Source organism: Pongo abelii, chromosome 10, assembly GCF_028885655.2.
Source record: "Pongo abelii isolate AG06213 chromosome 10, NHGRI_mPonAbe1-v2.0_pri, whole genome shotgun sequence".
Classification (NCBI taxonomy): Eukaryota; Metazoa; Chordata; class Mammalia; order Primates; family Hominidae; genus Pongo; species Pongo abelii.
The window spans coordinates 74142115-74166107 of NC_071995.2; the positions used below are offsets into that span (position 1 = coordinate 74142115).

Consider the following 23993-nt stretch of genomic DNA (forward strand, 5'->3'; position numbering starts at 1 on the left):
ATTACGACAGCACACTGAAAAAATAATTAAACAAATGCAAAAGAAAGTTAAAAAAGATAACTGCATGGGGTATTTCTGAAGACCCCTGTAAGATAAAGCAGTTCATTTTTAAGGCAATAATTTAGGGGTTAAAAAGACTGATTCCTACTTTTAACAGAGTTTAGACTTCTGTCTGTGCTAGCAGAATGAAGTGCATTAGTGAAAAATGTTATTGTGCTTAAAGTCAATTTGGCACCACCTACATCAGTGCTGCCTAATAGAAAATTAGGCCAGCTGCTTATATAATTTAAATTTTCTACTAGACACATTAAATTGTAAACAGAAACAGGTGAAATTAATTTTAGTTATTTAGTTTTAACCCAATATAGCCAAAATATCATTTAAATATGAAATCAATATTAAAAATCATCTATAAGTTATTCTACATTCCTTTTTCTTTTTTGTACTAAGTCTTTGAAATCTGGTATGTATTTTATACTCATAGAGCATCTCAGTGCAGATTTAGTGTCATTTCAATTGCTTATTAGCCACAAATGGGTGGTAGCTACCATATTGGATAGTAGGGGTCTACACAGCAACAATAGTCTGAGAAGTAAAGAAAACATTTTCCCTTCTGGTTCTTTACTTTTTGGCAAAGCACTTTTAGCTGGGCTACACAGAAAGCTGGGCTTCCTATCCTTTGACATTTTCTGTGGCTTTGCTGGAAATGGAAACTATAGCTTGGCCCTTTTCTGCACTATCATAATTCATGTAGCTTTACATATATATATATATTTTAAGTTCTGGGATACATGTGCAGAACATGCAGGTTTGTTGCCTAGGTATACACGTGCCATGGTGTTTTGCTGCACCCATCAACTCATTGTCTACATTAGGTATTTCTCCTAATGCTATCCCTCCCCTAGCCTCCCACCCCGTGACAGGCCCCGGTGTGTGATGTTCCCCTCCCTGTGTATCATTGTTCAACTCCCACTTATGAGTGAGAACATGCTGTGTTTGGTTTTCTGTTCCTGTATTAGTTTGCTATGAATGATGGTTTCCAGCTTCAGCCATGTCCTGGCAAAGGACATGAACTCGTCCTTTTTTATGGCTGCATACTATTCCATGGTGTATATGTGTCACATTTTCTTTATCCGGTCTGTCATTGATGGGCATTTGGGTTGGTTGCAAGTCTTTGCTATTGTGAACAGTGCTGCAATAAACATATGTATGCATGTGTCTTTATAGCAGAATGATTCATAATCCTTTGGGTATATACCCAGTAATGGGATTGCTGGGTCAAATGGTATTTCTGGTTCTAGATCCTTGAGGAATCGCCCTACTGTCTCTTCCACAATGGTTGAACTAATTTACACTCCCACCAACAGTGTAAAAGCGTTCCTATTTCTCCACTTCCTCTCCAGCATCTGTTGTTTCCTGACTTTTTAATGATCACCATTCTAACTGGTGTGAGATGGTATCTCATTGTGGTTTTGATTTGCATTTCTCTAATGACCAGTGATGATGAGCTTTTTTCATATGTTTGTTGCCCGCATAAATTTCTTCCTTCGAGAAGTGTCTGTTCATATCCTTTGCCCACTTTTTGATGGGGTTGTTTTTTTCTTGTAAATTTGTTTAAGTTCCTTGTAGATTCTAGATATTAGCCCTTTGTCAGATGGATACATTGCAAATATTTTCTCCCATTCTGTAGGTTGCCTGTTCACTCTGATGATAGTTTCCTTTGCTGTGCAGAAGCTCTTTAGTTTAATTAGATCCCACTTGGCAATGTTAGCTTTTGTTGCCATTGCTTTTGGTATTTTAGTCATGAAGTCTTTGGCCATGCCTATGTCCTGAATTGTATTGCCTAGGTTTTCTTCTAGGGTTTTTATGGTTTTAGGTTTTACGTTTAAGTCTTTAATCCATCTTGAGTTAATTTTTGTATAAAGTGTAAGGAAGGGCTGCAGTTTCTGTTTTCTGCATATGGCTAAACAGTTTTCCCAGCACCATTTATTAAATAGGGAATCCTTTTCCCATTTCTTGTTTTTGTCAGGTTTGTCGAAGATCAGATGGTTGTAGATATGTGGTGTTATCTCTGAGGCCAAGCAAACCTAATAGACATCTACAGAACTCTCCACCCCAAATCAACAGAATATACATTCTTCTCAGCATCATATCGCACTTATTCTAAAATTGACCACATAATTGGAAGTAAAACATTCCTCAGCAAATGCAAAAGAAAGGAAATCATAACAGTCTCTCAGACCACAGTGCAATCAAATTAGAACTCAGGATTAAGAAATTCACTCAAAACCGCACAACTACATGGAAACTGAACAACCTGTTCCTGAATGACTACTGGGTAAATAATGAAATTAAGGCAGACATAAATAAGTTCTTTGAAACCAGTGAAAACAAAGACACAATGTACCAGAATCTCTGGGACATGGCGAAAGCAGTGTTTAGGGGGAAACTTATAACACTAAATGGCCATAGGAGAAAGTGGGAAAGATCTAAAATCGACACTCTAACATCACAATTAAAATAACTAGAGAAGCAAGAGTAAATCAAAAGCTAGAAGACAAAAAATAACTAAGATCAGAGCAGAACTGAAGGAGAGAGAGACACGAAAACCCTTCAAAAAATCAATGAATCTCCAGGCGCGGTGGCTCACGCCTGTAATCCCAGCACTTTGGGAGGCTGAGGCAGGCGGATCACCTGAGGTTGGGAGTTCAAGATCAGCCTGACCAACATGAAGAAATCCCGTTTCTACTAAAAATACAAAATTAGCTGGGCATAGTGGCACATACCCGTAATCCCAGCTACTCGGGAGTCTGAGGCAGGAGAATCGCTTGAACCCAGGAGGCGGAGGTTGCAGTGAGCCGAGATCGTGCCATTGCACTCTAGCCTGGGCAATAAGAGCAAAACTCCATCTCAAAACAAACAAACAAACAAACAAAAAAAAAAAACCCAATGAATCCAGGAGCTGGTTTTTTGAAAAGATGAACAAAATAGACCACTAGTCAGACTAATAAAGAAGAAAAGAGAGAAGAATCAAATAGACACAATAAAAAATGATAAAGGGGATATCACCACTGATCCCACAGAAATACAAACTGCCACCAGAGAATACTATAAACACCTCTACACAAATAAACTAGAAAATCTAGAAGAAATGGATAAATTCCTGGACACATACACCCTCCCAAGACTAAATCACGTAGCCTTTTATCAGCCAAAAAGAAAGAATCTGATTGAGCCTGGTTTCAGGAATCTCTGAAAATTAATGATAATTTTATTCAACATATAACCTATCCATGTAGAACCAGTGTCTTTGACATCTTCTTTCCCTTTGTTAATAATATGTGTTGATCACACTTGAATGGATCACTCTATCTTTAATAACTGCAGCATATGAAAAATGTTTGCTCCTACTTCACAGGCATTTGAAAGAAGCTTAAGACCTTTTCATGATCCCAGGCGGCACATTCACAATATTATACAAGATCCTGACAATAGAGTCAAGCCTCTTAAGCAATGCAAGGGACTACCATTGTAGACAATGTTTTTATAACACCAGAGACACTTGAGCCTATTCTTAACTTTCAATGACCTATCCAACAGGACTTGTTCAAATTTAACCTAAGTCAACTTTCCATAGTATCTAGAAGAGATCCATGCAATCTTTATCTAGGCCTCTCTCCACACACTCTTTGAAGTTACATTATTTCTTAATCACTCTTCAGCCATTGGTAAATACACTACCTTCTCCAAATCAAACAAAAAGTCTCCATGTTCTCCAGCTAGTGGATGATGTCAGAAGAAAAATTGAAGGAAACGTTTACATTTATGCCACAAGTCAATACATTGTGACCTTCACTTTAGCTTTCAAGAAAAGCAAATCAGATAACTAGAAATGGCATAGTTTGTCACAAGAAGGTATTTCAAGAACTCAGTTATCAGTTTTGTCATTTTCTAATATCACAGGAGTGTAGTCATTGTGTGCTCTGCAAATATAATTTGCCTTCTTTGCAATTGCTTCATTTTTCCATGCACGAAGCTTTGCATTTGAAAGTATCTTTGCACAATGTAGCAGAACCGTGTTAAAAAAGATTAGAAATTCTAAGGCTAAAGGACATCTTTTCCTCTTCTCTGAAAAATGCAGACTCAACATTAGAGAAGGGCCAGATGCGGTGGCTCACTTCTGTAATCCCAGCACTTTGGGAGGCTGAGGCGGGTGGATCACCTGAGGTCAAGAGTTTGAGACCAGCCTGGCCAACATGGCAAAACCCCATCTCTACTAAAAATACAAAAATTAGCCAGGTGTGGTGGCACACACCTGTAATCCCAGCTACTTGGGAGGCTGAGGCAGGAGAATTGCTTGAAACTTGGGGACAGAGGTTGCAGTGAGCCAAGATTATGTCCCTTCACTCCAGCCTGGGTGACAGAGCAAAACTCCTTCTCAAAAAAAAAAAAAAAAAATTAGAAAGGATTTGTATTTTGACATATGCAATGCACATAAAACCAGAATAAGAACCTACCATGGATTCCTAGTACATAGTGTACCAAACCTGAACTCCCCCTGTAGTTTCACCTCACACAATCCACGATTTTATCTCACTACTTGCTGTCATGTAACCTCCCCTTTGAATGGGATGGCTTTTTCACTGTCCCTTACCCCACCTACCTCCGTCAACTCCCTCCCCTTCCCACCATATACTTATTCCTGCATGCATGCCTTTGCCCATTGTTTTCCACTCACCTAAAATACCCTCAACCCACAAGTAAATCCATAAATATATTAAATATAGGTGAAGATGCTGCACTTTTCTACCTTATCTCTTCTAGATTTAGGCTTGCAAGGCTAAATTCCCCAGGCTCCTTTATCCTGAATGATAGCAACCACTGCTTTACTTGGCACTGTAATCAAATTAGTTAGGATTCGCAAATGAATGCTTGATTGAGTTGGAAGAAACACTTTTTCTTCTCAGTCATGCTTTATATTGAGCTCTTTATTCAAGGGAAAAAAAATTAATTGCATAAGCATAGGTATCTTTTATGTGAAATGTCTGGGGTTTTTTTTTGTGGTAAAATATATGTAATATCAAACTTACCATTTTAACCATTTCTAAGTGTACCATTCAGTGGCATTAAACAAATCAGGTTGTTGTGCAACCATCACCACCATCCATCTCTAGAACTTTGTCATCTTCCCAAACTGAAACTCTATACATTGAAAAGCAACTCCCCACTTTCCCCTGCCACCATGATTCTATTTCTGTCTCTAGGAATTTGACTACTGTAGGAACCTCACGTAAGTGGAATCATACAATATTTGTCCTTTTGTGTCCAGCTTATTTCACTTGGCATAATGTCTTCAAGGTTCATCCCTGTTGTAGCATATGTCAGAACTTCATTTCTTCTTAAGGCTACATAATATTCTATTGTATGTATATATCACATTGTGTTCATCCATTCATCTGTTGATGGACATCGGGGTTGTTTCCATCTTTGAGCTATTGTAAATAATGCTGTTGTGAACATTGGCATACAAATATCGATTCAAGTCTTTGCTTTCAATTCTTTTGTGTATATACCCAGAAATGGAATTGCTGGTTCGTATGGTAATTTTTTTTTTTTTTTTTTTTCAGACAGAGTCTCACTCTGTCTCCCAGGCTGGAACACAGTGGCACGATCTTGGCTCACTACAACCTCCGCCTCCCAGGTTCGAATGATTCTCCTGCCTCAGCCTCCTGAATCACTGGGATTACAGGCGCACTCCACCACACCCAGCTAATTTTTTGTATTTTTACTAGAGAAGGGGTTTTTACCATGTTGGCCAGGCTGGTCTCGAACTCCTGACCTCAGGTGATCCATCCGCCTCAGCCTCCCAAAGTGCTGGCATTACAGGCATGACCCACCGCACCCAACCTCATATAGTAATTCTATGTTTAATTTTTTGATGACCCATCATACGGTTTTTCACAGTGCTGCACTCTTACATTCCTTCCATCATGGGCATATAATTTTAAATTATAGCAAAAGATAAATATAAATGTAGATCCTCACTCATTGACACTTTACTGTTTTTAATCACTGTTTAGGGCAGGTGCAGTGGCTCACACCAGTAACCTCAGCACTTTGGGAGGCTGAGGCGGGTGGATCACCTGAGGTCCGGAGTTTGAGAGCAGCCTGGCCAATGTGGTGAAACCCTGCCTCTACTAAAAATAGAAAAATTAGCTGGGCATGGTAGCAGGCACCTGTAATCCCAGCTACTTGGGAGGCTGAGGCAGGAGAATCACTTGAACCCAGGAGGCAGAGGTTGCACTGAGCCAAGACCATGCCACTGCACTCCAGCCTGGGCAACAAGAGCAGAACTCTGTGTTACAAATAATAATAATAATAATAATAATAATAATAACTGTTTAGTTTCACTAGAATAGTACTAAGAGATGGTAAAAATACCTGAGCCTTTCCCAGAACTTCGGCGTTAAAGGGGCTCAGGGCACGTTAGCATCAAACACTCTTCTTGCATGCAGTCTTCTTTGAAGCAACTTTATCTGAGACAAAATTATCAAAGAAAAGGCTCATTTGCCCTTTGAAGATTCCTCTGAACAACCTCTGCTTCCCTTCTCCCTCACAGCGAAGTAGAATTCCCATAATTTATTAAAACAAACAAAAAAATTTTCAGAAGTTTCCATAGCAGCTTGCTATTAAATGTTCATGAATAGGCTTTTTTTAAAATCTGAAATGTATTCTATTTCCCTCCTCCCACTATCTCCCACTCCAATCAATCTTGCATCTGCTAACAATTAATTGAATTTAGTTTTAAATACTAACCACATTAACTGCTTCTTATTCAGCTTTGGCACAGACGTAGGATGTTACCAAAATCCCAGCTGGTAATCAGAAATTAACTTCTTAAACCACACGCAGCAAGACACTAAAGTCATATAAAAGGAGTTTTCAAATATCTGCCTTGAGCACTTCCCATTTGTATTTCTCTCTCCTTTCACCCATATCTTGTATTATTTTAGGGCTATATCACAACATGTAGCACTTAATTCTATTCCATATTATTATTCCCTTGATTTGTGTATTGTCATCTGTCTTCCCAGCTATGGTGTAAACACTTTCAAAGCAAGTTCTGGATGTTATGTTTCTTTTTATTTCCTATCTGCATCAAAACACAGCACTCACTTGTTGGTCCAAAGAAAATACTTGTCTGGCTGATTGCTTGAGGTTCACAGTGGCTCACATTGTGAGTGCTCAATAAAACATTAAGCAAAATCATTCACTAACATGGCAGGAAAAAAATTAAAAATTAAGAAAACATTAAGCAACAATCTTTTTGTCCATAGGTTCAACTAAATCATCCTTGAGTTTCACAATTTCTTCAAGTATCCTGACTCTCTAACTCCAGTATCTACGTGAGTGATCTAACCACACTCAGAGTGACAAGGCAAGGGCACAGGTGAAACATGCTTCTTGCTCTTACACCTTAGGTGTGTTGCATTCCTGAAATTATTTAAATACATTTCACCATGTCTTGAAATCACCAGACAACAAGCAATCAACCAGCACATGGACAGCTAGGGAGATGGGAGACACTTAACAGTACAACCAGTAATTCTACAGAGGAGGCCCGGTTTTAGGTGAGGAATAAGCCTTCAGCAAGTCCACTTTATGAGCGAGAAAAGCAGCAGCAAATGCCAATACACATATGACTTCATGATCACAAAAGTGAATGGAAACTGTGTATACATTTCATGCACAATCTTTTTGCCCTTAATGTGGTGAAGCAGCTCATCATAAATGGAAAAAGAGTTCATTTTACAGCAAATAATGACAATGACAGTGACAACAGTGATCATAGCAACTACTGAACACTGAATTTGTACCAAGCAATTTGCTAAGTCACTTTCTTGCAATACCTATTTTATTGGCAGGGTTACTTAGATTAAATATCACGGCCACTTACTTAGGAGTAGGCTTGGTATTAGATCCTAAATGTACTGGACTCCAAAGTCTGTGTCACATGTTTTATCCATTAAACTAAGCCAGAGGGTCACCGAGGATGTCCTCCAACTTTCCCTTTTCCTCCCGAGAAAGACTAACACTTGTCTAATGCCCTTAAAAAATCTGGTTAGTGGCCTGGTATCTCGAGAATTTGTCCAAAGTTCTATGAGAACATCGCCTATCCCCAACCCCTCTTTTTAAAAAAATTTTGTTTAGATACATGGTCTCACTCTATCACCCAGGCTGGAGGGCAGTGGTGTGATAATAGCTCACTGCAGCCTTCACCTCCTGGGCTCAAGCAATCCTCCCATATCAGCCTCCTGAGTAGCTGGGACCACAGGCGCGCACCACTGTGCCAGGCTAATTTTTAAATTTTTAGTAGAGACAAGATCTCGCTATGTTTCCCAGACTGTCCTAACCCTAGCATAACCATGTAATTTACCATCCAAACTAGGTCTTTATTATGTAGGACAAATATTAAACCGAGTCAAGAGAAAAACAGGCATTAGCCAAATTGGCCAAAGCAAAGTGAAATCCACCTACATATTAGGTTTTCCTCCTTAATCCAGCTATTTCTGATAGCAACACCATCAATTAAGTGGCCAATTATATTTGAAGTACTAAATAGCTAATGTAGTTCTTTAAAGCTAGGTCAATTGAACTATAATTTACACAGTACAAATTAACTTTATTTAGGTATACAGTTTATTAATTTGAACCATCATAAAGAGTTGTGTAACCACAACAATCAAGATACAGGATATCTCACCATAAAAGTGCCCTACATAGTTCACCCTCTCCCCACCCCATCTGTCCCTATAGTTTTGCGTTCCCCAAATGTTATGTAATCAAATCATGTAGCTTTTGAGTTTGGTTTCTGTCAGTTAGCATAATGTATCTGAGATGTATCCATGTGGTTGTAGTATCAGTAGTCCATTCCTTTCTATTGAGAAGTAGTGTGGATATACTACAATTTGTTCGTCTATTTCATTCACCAGTGGATAGACATTCGGCTGTCTTCCAATTTTCAGTGATTATGAATAAAGCTGATGTAAACATTCACATACAGGTTTCAGTGTGGGTATATGTCATTATTCCTCTTGAGTAAATATCTAGAAGTGGGAATTATGGGTTATATGGTAAGTGTATGTTTAACCTATAAGAAACTGCCAACTATTTTTTCAAAGTGCCCTTCCTTTTTTGCATTCCACCACCAATGTATGAGAATATCAGTAACTCCACATCCTTGCCAGCACTCCGTGTTCTCAGTTTTTTTAAGCCATTCTAATAGGTATTGCATCATGGTTTTAATTTTCCTTTTTTTTTTTTTTTTTTTTTTGAGACATAGTCTCTCTCTGTCACCCAGGCTGGAGTGCAGTGGTGCGATCTCAGCTCACTGCAACCTCCACCTCCCAGGTTTAAGCAATTCTCTTGCCTCAGCCTCCCGAGTAGCTGGGATTACAGGCACATGCCACCGTGCCCGGCTAATTTTTTGTATTTTTAGTGGAGACAGGGTTTCACCATGCTGGCCAGGCTGGTCTTGAACTCCTGACCTCATGATCTGCCCACCTCCACCTCCTAAAGTGCTGGGATTACAGGAGTGAGCCACCATGCCCGGCCTAACTTTCTTTTTTTTAATGATTAATGATGTTGAATATCTTTTCACGTGTTTATTGGTCATCTGTGTATCTTTATTGGTGAAATGTCCATTTAAATCTTTAGCCCATGTTTGGATGTTATTATTGCTTGTTTTCTTTTTATTAAGTGGTGAGAGTCTGTCATATATTCTGGATAGCTAACATATTTTTTGAAATTAAAAAATGTATGATTGCTATCTGTTTCACAATGGAAATATACTTAACACTAATGAACTGTACACTTAAAAATGGCTAAGATGGTAAATTTTACATTATGTATTTTTTACCCCAATTTTTTTTAAAGTGTATGATTGCTGAATTTTACTCTAGAAGTCAGATTGCAATATGTGCTTTTCCAGGAAACCATCCAAGAAGCCAACTGCTAATGTTGCCTTGTACACCAGAATCCAATGTCTACAACTCTAGAAAGGCCAGATAACTGGTCCCAGGCCCAGCCAAGATGAGTTATTCTTGGAGATCCAAGGATGATGAAGCACATGGGAAATTCTTGGTGAAAGGCATGGTGGGAGATCCAAGATTATTACTGAAAGGCACTGTGGGATATCCAAGATTGTTAGTGCAAGCTTGAGCGATATCCAAGATTCTTGGTGCCGGATACTGGGAGATATCCAAACATCTGTGAAATTCAGTCCTCTGCTTTCAAGAAGTTGCCTTCTAGCTGGGATAATAAGACACAGAAAATTAACAATACCAAGTTGCACAAAATTAGTGCTAAATGAGTACTGCAGACATAGGAGTTCCAGATGTCCAGAGTAGCAAAAAGGGCCCCAAGAGACTTTACAGAAACTCCAAAAGTGGACATGTTTGGGCAGCAGTAAATAGAAAAAAGTTTGCTAGAACTCGGGGAACTCTTACTAAGTGTCAGATAACCATATCTAAGAAAAGTATTTCCTACCACATAGGGTTGTCATAATGACTAAATGCATGTCAAGTTCCTGTGGCTAGGACATAATAAATACCCTCAGTGTTCTAGTTAGTATTTTATAATTTCTCCTGTAATCTACATATTATTATCTCAATTTAAACTTTTTATTTTGAACTAATTTTAGACTTACATAAAAGTCACAAAAATAGTACAGAGCATTTTCTTATATCCCTCACCCTGCTTCCTTTAATGTTAACATCTTACATAACCATGGTATAATGATCAAAGAGTAAATTAACATTGGTGCCAACATTATTAACTCAAAAGCAGACTCTATTAAAATTTCACCAGTTTTTCTGCTAATGTCCTTTTTCTGGTCCAAGATCCATCCAGAATCCTATATTGCATTTGTTGTCGCCTTAATTTCCTCCTGTGCCTGTTGCTCAGTCTTTCCTGTTTTTCCTGACCTTGACACTTTTGAAGAATGCTGGTCAGTTATTTTGTAGAATGTCCTTCCGTTTGGGTTTGTGTGATGTTTTCTCATGATTAGAATGAGCTTATACAATTTGGGCAAGCATATTAGAGAAATGATGCTATGTTCTTCTCAGTGCATCATATTAATTTATTGTGTCCATTTTCAAGATGAAGATTCTGAGGCTCAGAAAAGGATCCACAGCTAATGAATAGCAACACCTAGATATGGAAACAAAAGTTTGACTGTCACTGGCTGCCTCTGTACAGAAAATGGATGAAAAAACATTTGGGGTCTGGACACGGTGGCTCACGCCTGTAATCCCAGCATTTTGGGAGGCCAAGGCGGGCAGATCACTGGAGGTCAGGAGTTCGAGGCCAGCCTGGCCAACATGGTGAAACCTCGTCTCTACTAAAAATAAAAAAAAAAATTAGCCAGACGTGCTGGTACATGCCTGTAATCCCAGCTACTCAGGAGCCTGAGACAGAAGAATCGCTTGAACCCAGGAGGCAGAGGTTGCAGTGAGCCAAGATCGTGCATCACTACACTCCAGCCTGGGTGACAAAGAAAGACTCCTTCTAAAAAAAAAAAAAAAAAGTTTGGAATGAGACTTTGTAAAAGTCAGCGTAGGAGGTGTTGGAATGCAAAACTGATGAGTTAGAGCTGTATTCAGAGATCGGGTAATTATTAAAAGAGCTTGAGCAAGGTATTAAGACATGAAAAGCAGTATTTGGAGGCAATTAACCTGAACACAGACAGGATAGGCATGTCTTTGAGATATTGCAGACCACCACAAAAAAGTAATTATCATAATAAAGCAAGTCACACAAAGTTTTTGACTTCCTAGTGCATGTAAAAGTTATGTTTACACTATACTGTAGTCTTTAAGTGCACAATAACATAATATTTAAAACAACAATGTACATACCTTAATTTTAAAATGCTTTATTGCTAAAAAATGTTAACAATTATCTGAGCCTTCAGTGAGTCATAATCTTTTTGCTGGTAGAGGGTCTTGCCTCGATGTTGATGGCTGCTGACTAATCAGGGTGGTGATTACAGAAAGTTGGGGCAGCTGTGGCAATTTCTTAAAATTAGACAACAATGAAATTTGCCATAAGGATTTCTCTGTAGCATGCAATATGTTTTGATAGCATTTTATCCACAGTAGAACTTCTTTCATAATTGCAGTCGATCCTCTCAAACCCTGCCACTGCTTTATTATCTAAATCCTTTGTTCTTTTTTTTTTTTTTTTTTTGAGACAGAGTCTCTGTTGCCCAGGCTGGAGTGCAGTGGCATGATCTCGGCTCACTGCAACCTCCGCCTTCCAGGTTCAAGCGATTATCCTGCCTCAGCCTCTCAAATAGCTGGGATTACAGGCATGTGCCACCATACCTGGCTATTTTTTGTATTTTTAGTAGAGATGGGGTTTCACCATGTTGGCCTGACTGTTCTCCAACTCTTGACCTGTTAACCTCAAGTGATCCGCCTGCACTGGCCTCCCAAAATGCTGGAATTACAGGCGTGAGCCACCACGACCAGCCTAAATCCTGTGTCCTAATTTCAACAATGTTCACAGCATCTTCACCAAGAGTAGATTCCATTTTAAGAAGTCACTTTCGTTGCTCATCCATAAGAAGCAACTCCTCATCCATTCAAGTTTCAGCATGAGATTGTAGCAATTCAGTCGCATCTTCAGGCTAATTCTAATTCTAGTTCTGTAACTATTTTCACCACATTTCAGTTACTCCCTCCACTGAAGTGTTGAGCCCCTCAAAGTCATCCATGAGGGTTGGAATCAACTTCTTCCAAACTCCTGACAATGTTCATATTCTGAGCTCCTCCCACGAGTCACAAATGTTCTTAATGGCATCTAGAATGGTGAATCCTTTCCAGAAGGTTTTTATTTTGCTTTGCCCAGATCCATCAGAGGAATCAGTACCTATGGCAACTATAGCCTTATGAAATGTATTTTTTAAATAGTAAGACTTGAAATTTGAAATTCCTCCTTGATCCATGGGCTGAGGAATGCATGTAATGTTAGCACGCACAAAAACATTAATCTCTTGGTACAACTCCATCAGAGCTCCTGGGTGATCAGATGCATTTTGTCAAAGAACAGTAATATTTTGAAAGGAATATATATACTTTTTTAGCAGTAGGCCTCAACAGTGGGCTTAAAATGCTCAGTAAACCATGCTGTCAACAGATATGCTGTCATCTAGGCTTTGTTTTTCCATGTAGAGAGCACAGGCAGAGTAGATTTAGAATAATTCTTAAGGACCCTAGGACTTTTGGAACGGTCAATGAGCATTAGCTTCAACTTAAACTCACCAGCTATACTAGCCCCTAAAAAGAGTTAGCCTGTCCTTTGAAGCTTTGAAGCCAGGCATTGACTTCTCCTTTCAAGCTATGGAAGTCCTAGATGGCATCTTTTTCCAGTATAAGGCTGTTTTGTCTACATTGAAAACCTGTTGTTTAGTGTAGCTGTCTTCACAAATTATCTTAGCTAGAACTTCAGGATAACTTGCTGTAGCTTCTACATCAGTACTTGCTGTCTCATCTTGTACTTTGATGTTATAAAGATGGCCTCTTTCCTTAAACCTCATGAACCAATCTCTGCTGGCTTCATACTTTTCTTCTGCATCTTCCTCACCTCTCTCAGCCTTCATGGAAAGGAAGAAAGTTAGGGCTTTGCTCTGGATTAGGCTTTGGTTTAAGGGAATATTGTGGCTGGTTTGTTCTTTCTCCATGCCAGCTAGAAGGCTGTTTCCCTTTCTTATCATTTGTGCGTTCTCTGGAATAGCACTTTTAATTTTCTTCAAGAACATTTCCTTTGCATTCACAACTTGGCTAACTGGTAGAAGAGGCCTAGCTTTTGATCTATGTCCACTTTTGACATATCTTTCTCACTCAGTGTAATCATTTCCAGCTTTTGATTTAAAGTGAGACATGAGACTTTTCCTTTCACTTGAACACTTAGAGGACATTGTATGTTATTAAGTGGCCTAATTTCAATATTGTAGTGTCTCGGGGAATAGTAAGGCCCGAGAAGAGAGAGATGGGGCAACAGCGGGTTGGTGGAGCAGTCAGAACACACACAACATTTAACAATAAAGTTTCGGGTGTGGTTCTTGGTGCCTCAAAACAATTACAGTGGTTAACATCAAAGATCACTGATCACAGATCACCATAACAGATATAACACAAATTTTTAACATTTGAAATATTGTGAAAATTACTGAAATAGAAACACAAAGTGAGCACCTGCTTATTGGAAAAATGGTACAGACTTGCTTGACACAGGATTGCCACAAACCTTCAATTTGCAAAAAATGTAATTATCTGCAAAGTGTGATAAAGTACACTTTATCTGCAAAGTGTGATAAAGTAAAACGAGGTATGCCTGTACTGTATAAAAAATGGATTGGAAAAGGGAGGGAGTAGTGGCAAGGAAGTCCTAAGACTCTACTGGGACATTCCAAACACAAGGCAGGGAGGGCCCACCAACTTTCATCCAGGTGCTACCAACGAGCAACTGAATAAAAAACCATTATTCAGCTTTTTAAAAATGTAGATCCCTGAGTCACACACAAGACCTCTGTTGAATCAGAATCTCTGGGTGTGGGGACCAAGTATTTACATTTTCACCATTCTCTCCAGATAATTCTTAACTCGTTAACTAATCTAAATAATTACATATAGAAGAAAATGGAAGATCAACTAAGTCAAGGGTCAGCAAACTTTTTCTGTAAAGGACCAGACAGTAAATATATTAGGTTTTACAGGTCTAAAGAATTTTAGGCTTTGCAGTCTTTGTCACCAGGACCAGTTATATAATTTGTAAGGCCCAGTGCAAAATAAAAATGCTGAGTCCCCTTTTTAAAAATTATTAATATCTGCAAGATAGTTGCAGCTGAGTGTTAAACCAAGCAGGAGATCATTCGAAAGGCTGGGGCTTTCTATGACCGTACAGGTCTCACGCCTGTGAAGCCAGCCCTGTCTATTACAACTGTTCGCCCCTGCCATTGTAGTGCAGAAGAATCCATAGACAAGTAAATGAATGGGCGGGGGACATCATGATTTGGCTCAGGGCTGTTGTCTGCCAACCCCTGAAGTAGACCATCTTTTAGCATGTCAGCATGCTCATAATATTCACAAAGTTTATGAAATGCTAACATAAAAAATAGAAAATAGGCCAGGCATGGTGGCTCACGCCTGTAATCCCAGCACCTTGGGAGGCTGAGGCGGGTAGATCACTTGAGGTCAGGAGTTTAAGACCAGCCTGGCCAACATGGCGAAACCCCAGAGACCACCCTGGCCAACATGGCAAAACCCATCACTACTAAAAAATACAAAAATTAGCTGGCTGTGGTGGCATACACCTGTAATCCCAGCTACTTGGGAGGCTGAAGCAGGAGAATTGCTTGAACGTGGGAGGTGAAGGTTGCAGTGAGCCGAGATTGTGCCACTGCACTCCAGCCTAGGCAATAGAGCTAGACTCCAGCAAAAAAAAAAAAAAAAAAAAAAAGGAAAGAAAGAAAATAAAAAATAGTAAAAATAAAATTGTTTATTATTTACTGAATAAATACAAATTCATACAGGGGTTAATTTAGCTAGGTAAATCTTCAAATGAATTTTATTTATATTGATATTTTTACTTAATGCAAAAGAATGAAAAAGTTGCATTGCATGGAGAAAGAAACAGGGAGGCTTAGATACCAAAAGAACATCGTGGTTCAGGACGTCTCTGATGCAAGCCTTGTTTCGGGTTTATCTCCCATCTATACATCATAACTCAGTTCAAATTCTTCAAATAAATATATAATCTGTTCATTCTACAAGATTATTCAAAAAGTAAAGACAGTTTTTGTGTTTGACTGAGAAATCAGATTATGGCAATAAGAAATTTTCTATCAGAGTAATCTAAGAATGATTTAGAATTCAATTGAAATTGGAAAAAAAAATAGCAACTTCCAACCAGCAATATCTGATCAGCTTTTTCCCTGATGTAACATTCCAGCTATAACACTGTATGTTCTACTGCGTCTGACATGGTATTACTGTCTCCTACCAAAAGGCCTTAGCTGCTCTCTCCACTAATAAAATTAAACCATTAAAAAAAAAAACACCAAGATAGTATATTTAAATGTAATAACATTTATGAAAAGCAACTAGCTCAGACACATAGCAGGTGGTGTGCAAAAAATGTTTGCTTTACTCTCTTTAGTGATAAAACCATACAAAACAAGAATTAAAAGAAAGGCATTATCAGTTTATCAGAGGAAGAAAAAAATGCTTCCTGGCATTTTTTCCAGTCTTAATTGTTCTGGTGCCCATGGCCATGACTGTTTTAGAGAAACATATGCTGCACAGCTGCAAATGCAAACCTGATTACCTCTAAATTAACAACATGTAGGAGGCAACACTTGCAGCTGTGAGAGAGAACTCCAGTGCAACACAATCTCCCTAACATTTGTAACTGTTTATTTCATTATAAATATCTTTAAATAATCATAATAAAAATCCCTAAAGAGAGATGAAACACAACAAAAGCAATAAAACTCACCATTGCCACTTCTTTGTTCTTGACCAATCACTTGGGGTCATTATCATCTGAGGCCAAGTTGTTTTTATTTGTTGATCCTCTGGCACTGAAGACATGGTATCTTTCAGCAGCTGCAAGAATCACAAAGGAGAGACTGCAGTCTCTCCTTCAGCAGCCAGGGAGCTGGCATTTCCAGCCTATACACCTCACGTCAAACACGGGAAGTTGCAGAAGAGAAATCACAGCTGGGCATTTCTGCTTAAGTTTCCTTTTTTTGAGAGCCAACTAATGTGCCATGTAATGAGAGGTCAGAAATCAGTCTGGGGGGTGGGGGGTCATTTCCTCGAGAAATAGCATTTCTTTCAACATGCACCAAAAGGAAGAAAAAGAAAGAAGGTTGTAGGTGACTTAGTGCCTGAAGCATTTTTGTTTTGGCCTGAATGAAGACTAACACCTGAGTTGTGAAGAACAATTAGTAAATTCATCAATCAGAATTTTGCTGAGCTCAGCTGGGCACAGTGGCTCACACCTGTAATCCCAGCACTTTGGGAGGCCAAGGCGGGTGGATCACAAGGTCAGGAGTTCGAGGTCAGCCTGGCCAATATGGTGAAACCCCGTCTCTACTGAAAATACAAAAATTAGCTGGGCATGATGGTGGGCACCTGTAGTCCCAGCTACTCTGGAGGTTAAGGCAGGAGAATTGCTTGAACCTGGGAGGCAGAGGTTGCAGTGAGCCAAGATCGCGCCACTGCATTCCAGCCTGGGTGACAGAGCAAGACTCCGTCTCAAAAAAAAATAAATAAAAGAATTTTGCTGAGCTCATGTTCAGTGAATCTTATATATCAATGGTGTCCTCCACACCGTGTAAGAATCTTCAAGAGACCCAAAAAACTACAGCCACGCACCAAATAACAGACATTTTGGTCAATGACAGAAAGATGATAATACCATGTTTTTATTATACCTTTTTTTTGGTTTAGTACACCAGTACATACCATTGTGTTTTAATTGCCTATAATATTCAGTACAGTAACGTGCTGTACAGGTTTGTAGCCTAGGAGCAATAGACTGTACCATATGGCCTAAGTGTGTAGTAGGCCGTGCCATCTAGGTTTGTGTAAGTACATTCTGTGATGTTCATATGATGAAATCTCCTAATGGAGCATTTCTCAGAACATATCTGCTTCGTTAAGTGATGCATGACTCTCTATATAAATGCTCTATGCTTGACCTAGAAGCTTTAACTCTACTGTTGTTGAGGAGGTAGAACATATTCTTATGAAACCATGGAGGACTGAGCACTAACTGATTTGGTAAAGATCCTAAATGCTGTGGAACTGGAAGAAAGAGGAGAGTAGTGGGCAAGTTATGACTGTAAGTAAATTCCTTAACCTCTCTGAGTTCAGATTCCTCATCCATAAGATGAGTATTGTGATGCACACCTCATAGATTGTTGTGAAGATGACATGGGATTATAGAAGTGACTGGCACATAGTAGGCCTGCAAATTTTAGCTGAATCTCAATCTGAAGCAAATGTCTGGAGAACCCAGTAGGGGAAAACATGAGTGTGTGAACACGGCATTTTTATTTGGCAGCAAGGAGACTGGGCCAATAAGAGCAAAGGATTTGTGTCAGCCTGTACCATGAGGTCCAAGGGCAGCAGTGATTGCAGAGCCAGATACAGTGATAGACCGTTGATCATGAAGGCAGGAGAACTTACTGCTGGTGTGTGACTTAATAAGGCAGAGGCTGCCAGCTTTTCTCCAAACTTCATGGTCTTGTCGTGTACCTGGGCATGGGTTGATCATGTGCTGAGACTCCCTTGCAGCTAAGTGTGGTCATGTGATTGTGAACCAGGCAACAAACATGGGTAGAAATAATGTGTTCCAGCCAGGCATGGTGGCTCACGCCTGTAATCCCAGCAATTTGGGAGGCGAAGGTGGGCAGATCACCTGAGGTCAGGAGTTTGAGACCAGCCTGGCCAACACGGTGAGACTCCCGTCTCTACTAAAAATACAAAATTAGCTGGCGTTGGTGGTGGGTGCTGGCAATCCCAGATACTCAGGAAGCTAAGGCAGGAGAATTGCTTGAACCCAGGAGGCAGAGGTTGCAGTGAGCCAAGATCATGCCATTGCACTCCAGCCTGGGCAAAAAGAGCGAGACTCTGTCTCAAAAAAAAGAAAGAAAGAAATAACGTGTTCTGCTTCAGGACTAAGCCCCATAATAGCCTCTTCTACAGGTTCTCCCTCCCTCTTTTCCTCTCCCAGCTGATATGGACAGAACTTCCAGCGGGACCTTGAATGTTAACGCATTACAGATGCCAGAACCTCTGTCTACCTGAGGCCCTCAGTGACTTTGTGAAGCAGAGTCTCACCTCCAGGCTGGAAACATCCTGGACTATTACATGACCAAGAAATAAACTTCATTGTGCTGCTACTTTTAGTAGGTCTTTTTGTTACTGCGATGTAAAATAACAATTCTAGCTGATGGAGCTAGGGATCTGCATGACGGAAACAGTGTTTTAATAAAATGGCATACCTGGGATTAAAGAAGGAATAATAAAATCACTAGCATTTATTGAGTGCCTATTGAATGCTTTAAATAATAACTTACATAATTCTTACTAGATGCCAGGAACTGTTGCATGCACTTTATGAATATTAACTAATGTTAGTTCTCTGAACTCTATTAGGTGGGTACTATCATTGTTCACATTTCACAGATGGATATACAGAGGTACAAAGTGTTGAAATAACTTGCCCAAGATCACATAGCCATATATAAAACCTCATTTGGGTCTTCCAACAACTAACTCTATGAAGTAGGTGTTACCATCCCTATTCTGAAGATGAGAAAACCAAGACTAAGAAGCCTTGGGTATGTTTAAGGACATACCACAAGGAAGTTGCAGCCACTGTGCTTGGGTCCCAGGAACTCCAGAGCCTGTGTCCTCTCACCCTGCCACGATCCCTCAGGGTCCACAAGTCAGGAGTTCAACCTGGAGGCTTCTTGGTAACTAAACAGACAGAGGGAAAATATTATTTACCCTTTATTGGCAGAGCTAATTATTCAGTGGGTTAATCTACCTCCCCATCTTTCATTAGATTTATTGCTGCTTTCCAGCAGAATAAATAACAGGCTTGAATTTCACCAATCTGTGAGAACATCTTACATTTGCTGGGGGGATTCAAGGCTTTTTTTCAGCGTTATCCTATGAGAGTGGCTCAAACTGAGACAGGGGGCCTCCTAAGGCATTGAATTAATAGAGCGATGGGTTCATTAACAAATCTTTAAGAAGCTACTTTATAATAAATTGCCTTTTCTTCTATTTTAAAGAAAATCAGCAGAAACAACACAAAAAGACATTGCAGGCAGGCCCCCAACAGCTGTCCTTTGTTGAGTACTGGGCGCAGCTGGCAGGCTTGTCTTCTGCTCTGGCCTCGTTTCTACACCTGTGCCTCCTCCCTGGCAGCTGTCACTCTCCACCTGGTCCCCACCCCTTGTCCCATCCAAATCAGGATGGATTTAAATAGGAAATTTTCAGCCACACTGTTTGATTATACAGTAACATGAATGCATTTTAATTCATTACTTCAACAGTATTTGTATTTTAAGGCTTTTATCTACGTCTGATTTGGGAGCAAAATCCATAATTCCCTATTAACTGAGATTTATGTAGTCCCCTGACAGGTAGAGAGCTAATTATCTGAAAAGCCTCTACTAGACCCCTCAAATCACATTGATTGATTGATTGAGTTGCTGGTAATTTCGTTCAGAGCAGAGATTGTATCTTACTCAAGTTTTATCACAGACGTTATCAAAGTTCTTGGCAAGCAGGAAATATGCAATAAATGTTTATTAAAGGAAATTAATAAAAGAAAGAGTGATGATGAACTAGAACGACAAAACAGTGGTTTCCTGCCCCTCAGATACTCTCTCATACACACATGCACACACACAAGTACATGCACATACAAGCATTACACATACACACACATACATATCACACACAACACACACAAACACACAAGTGCATACATACACACAGATACCATACACATCATACCATCGACATACAAGTGCATGCATATACAGACACCACACATACACACATACACATCACAAATACACAAGTCCATTTATACAGGCACCACACATACACATCACAAACACACAAGTGCATACATACAGGCACCACACACACACAAACACACATGCACACACATGTGAACACACATACACAGACACATTTACACAGGCATCAGACAGACATCACACATATGCTGTAAATGCATGCTACACACAGACACCATACACATCACATACACATATACAGAACACACACATCACCAAGACACACATATGCGCACACACATGTGCATGCATACACAGACATCACACACATACATGTCACCCACACACATACACACATGCACACACCACACACACATGGTTTTCTAAGGACTGGCTCAGGAATAGCTGCAAGGGACCCCTGCTTGGAATAGGAGGTAACAAATGATGCTAGCCCTTTTCACGAAATTCCTTCAGAACAGGAATTCTCCGCTCTCCTCCCCTTCACTGGCAGGAGTACGGCAGGGCTCCTTCCTACATCTCCCCAAACCACAGGTCAGTCCAACCCTCCTGTTGCTCAAGACACTCAGGCATATATTTTGTGCTTCTACAGCAAGTAAATTCCCTACAGTCAGTACTGAGTGTTTTGCTAGCCCTTACTCTGTCATTCTCAATTAAACACCGTTACCTCTTCTCTTATCTTCACCTCTGGTAATGGAGTCTCTAACAAGATGTTGTGAAAAATCACTGTGTAATTAACAGAGGCATTCTGGTATCCTTGGTCATAAATCTAGTGATGTACCAGGTAAATAAAAGTAGAATAGCAACAGCTGATGTATTTTAAGGCTTTACTATGCCATTGCTCTACACTCACTTCCTTGTTTAATCCTCCCAACAAATCATTAAGGTATATGTTATTATTCTTGTTCTTTTTTACAGACGAGAAACTGAGTCTTGGAGGCATTAAACTGCCCACACTCACACAATGGGCAAGCTGGAACTAAAATTCATAAAACCTGACAACAAAGTAAATGTTCTTACTATCAGTACATCAACTATTCTGAATACACCAGTTATTATCTGGTATAGCGGAGAGAATATTGGCTTGGAGTCCAAAGACCATGGTTTAAATCCTGATTTTGCCACAGGCTATTTTGGGCAAGTTCCTTAACCTCTTTATTTCCTCATCTATAAAGTTCAGATAACTATAATTAATTTATAGGTTTATTGTAGGAATTACAAGAGGTAACACATGAGCTGGGTGTGGTGGCGTGCACCTATAGTCAGCTTCTTGGGAGGCTGAGGTGGGACGATCACTCGAGCCCAGGAGTTCAAGTCAAGCCTGGGCAACCCAGCAACACCCTGTCTCTTAAAACAAAACAAAACAAAACAAAAAAGAGATTTAAGCACTTTGGGAGGCTGAGGTGGGCGGATCACCTGAGGTTAGGAGTCCGAGTCCAGCCTGGTCAACATGGCAAAACCCCGTCTCTACTAAAAATACCAAAAAAGTAGCCAGGCATTGTGGCATATGCCTATAATCCCAGCTGCTTGGGAGGCTGAGGCACAAGAATCACTTGAATCCGGGAGGTGGAGATTGCAGTGAGCTGAAATTGTGCCATTGCACTCCAGCCTGGGTAACAGAGTGAGGCTCTGTCTCAAAAAAAAAAAAAAAAAAAAAAGAGATAACATACACAAAGCATCTTAATACCATAGTGTCTGACACCAGGAAGGGGTCAGTTACAGTTAAAGTCTCCTTCATTTTTCCCACCCCACTGTTTGTAGCCCTCATCCATTGACCAGATGTCAGAGAAAAATATATTTTCTGTCTGTGTCCCCAAAAAACTAGATCACCTCAACCTGTTGACCAGGTTGAACCGTTTTAAAACAAAAACAATATTTCTATCCCATAGGAAACACAAGGCAGATAGTCTTCACCAGACACTGCAGGAAAAGCAGGGATAGAGAGGTGGTATTTGTCCTTCACAGACCTACCCCTCCTTACTGGTTGGTGACACCTCACCTAGAGAATTTTATGCAGCCAGTCACTCTTCCTCTTCTCACCTAGATTTGAGGCACTCTTCATGAGAATCATCAAAACTACTAATTCCTCCAGTTATTGGCACATGATGTATTGAAAGCTAATGATTCTTGACTTCTTACAGATACACATGATGTATTGAAAGCTAATGATTCTTGACTTCTTACAGATACGGTCAAGAACAGCAAATGTTTCCTTTCTGCTTATTAAGAGCACAGAAATTTTGGACAAATGTAAAGCGGCATAAGAAAGTTGCATCTATATAGAAGCAGAGTCGAGAATGATTGTATCAAATGGTAAAATAATTAAAACAGTTGATACCTATACATGGGTTTCAATTACCTGAGTGTTTAGTTAAAAGCAGGTTTTACATCTAGCTGATAGAGCTAACTGTCCCAATTCTTAATATTCATTTAGAATTTAGACACAGTCAGGATTAACACCTGTTGAAATATGATATTGTATCTTGGCTCAAGAATAGATTGCTTGTGAAATATAATGACTGAATTTCAGGTAAGCAAATGCAAACAGAAATGTCGGTCTATTCAAACTTCCTTTCCCTGGCTTGAGATTTGTTAATTTAATTGATATAAAGCAATACTCTATTGTATTAAAAATCATGTTTTTTTTTAAAACAAAATAGTTTTATAATAGAAGTAGAGACCATAAAATGTGTTTATGCACAGTATTTTACCCAATACCCAACATACGGTAAGCAGTCACTAGCCAGAAGCTACTTACAATACTTGCAGAAGTACTAGAAATAATAATAGTTGTATCTAACACTTATGTGCCAGGCACTAAATATACTTATTTATATACATTTATAATTTCAAAACAAGGCCTATCCACAGATCAAGATTATCGTTACCATTTTACAAACGAGAAAACAGGTTTAATAAAATATTAAGTCCACTAAGCAGCAGAGCTGAGATGGGGAGTCTAGGACTAATTCCACAGCTCACCCAGGCCTTGCTCTGCAACACCAGGCTGTGCTGAGCAGGATTAACTGGTCAATGAGCAGGGTTGTCTCAGGACCTTACCCACCGGAAAACCACCCTGTTTGGACATCAAAGGAGACCCAATACCCTGGCCATCTTGGCCTCTGCATCCCCTTTCCTCACGTCCCTGCCACCTCCCTTCTTTTCCACCCTGGGAAAATCTGGCTGACAGATGGAGAGCACTGGGGCTGAGGAGAGGGCTTGGGAGGCTGGAGGTGGGTTCGGACATGGCTCTGGGTAATAGCACATGTGTGTTTCTTGATTTATGTCAGAATGCTCTGGCAGAAGGGGTGCTGTGAGTTGCCAAAAGCCAGGAGGGCATTTTCCTCTTTGCTGAGTGGCT

The 23993-nt window shown here is 39.8% G+C and overlaps 1 long non-coding RNA gene across 1 annotated transcript in view; it reads right to left on the reverse strand.

Annotated features, from left to right (window-relative positions):
• LOC129049168 (uncharacterized) overlaps window positions 1–23993 on the reverse strand; it is a 30960-nt gene that overhangs the window by 812 nt on the left and 6155 nt on the right. The window contains exons 5-6 of the long non-coding RNA XR_008512002.2: window positions 19436–19556; window positions 16561–16670 (exon numbers count right to left, since the gene is read on the reverse strand). This is a non-coding gene — a long non-coding RNA (uncharacterized LOC129049168). The remainder of the gene's footprint in view (window positions 1–16560; window positions 16671–19435; window positions 19557–23993) is intronic.